We start from the raw sequence: 780 nt of genomic DNA, 5'->3' as shown, positions 1-780 counted from the left end.
CGGCAATGCGCAGGTACTTTCGCATGAGGGCTACTTTTCAGTTCAGTCATAATGCGGCGTATACCCAAGCTCTAAAATATACTTTTACAAGATTAGTGGGCAAAGAGAATGAATTTCGCGTTCCGCAAGCAGCATTCTTGCTTTAAGTGCGACTGGATTTGTAACTCCAAATTAGCAGTAAGACCTATTAGTTGTCCTTAACAGTTCTTTTTCCAGGCATACCAGCTTGTCTAAAACAAATTCAGAAGCTGTGAGCTCTTCAAATCTTTCAAATTCTGCTCGTGCTCAGCGCACAGACAAAGATGAAAGCTCGGAACCACTGAGTCTCAAATCCACCAAAGGCCGCGCTAGGAAACCAAGATGTAAAAATCGCGGAATCAGCTTTTAGTGTTCGACAGCCCTGAGCTACAGCTGTCTAAAGAGCATCCTTCACCTTCAAAATTAAGTTCAAGCCCCGCCGCGGTGGCTCAGTGATTAGGGCGCTGGACTACTGATCCGGAGTTCTCGGGTTCGAACCCGACCGCGGCGGCTGCGTTTTTATGGAGGAAAAACGCTAAGGCGCCCGTGTGCTGTGCGACGTCAGTGCACGTTAAAGATCCCCAGGTGGCCTAAATTATTCCGGAGCCCTCCACTACGGTACCTCTTCCTTCCTTTCTTCTTTCACTCCCTCCTTTATTCCTTCCCTTACGGCGCGGTTCAGGTGTCCAACGATATATGAGACAGATACTGCGCCAATTCCTTTCCCCCAAAACCAATTATTATTATTATTAAATTAAGTTC

General features: G+C 46.8%; 1 non-coding gene across 1 annotated transcript; it reads left to right on the top strand.

Annotated features, from left to right (window-relative positions):
* The first annotated feature begins 456 nt into the window (after positions 1–456).
* TRNAS-ACU (transfer RNA serine (anticodon ACU)) lies at positions 457–528 on the top strand. Its single transcript has one exon. It is a non-coding gene; the product is annotated as a tRNA-Ser (tRNA).
* Positions 529–780: the final 252 nt, after the last annotated feature.

This window comes from Amblyomma americanum, chromosome 6 (genome assembly GCF_052857255.1).
Source record: "Amblyomma americanum isolate KBUSLIRL-KWMA chromosome 6, ASM5285725v1, whole genome shotgun sequence".
Lineage (NCBI taxonomy): Eukaryota > Metazoa > Arthropoda > Arachnida > Ixodida > Ixodidae > Amblyomma > Amblyomma americanum.
The sequence above is the reverse complement of the archived record's forward strand: the minus strand, read 5'-3'. Positions and strand labels throughout refer to the sequence as shown.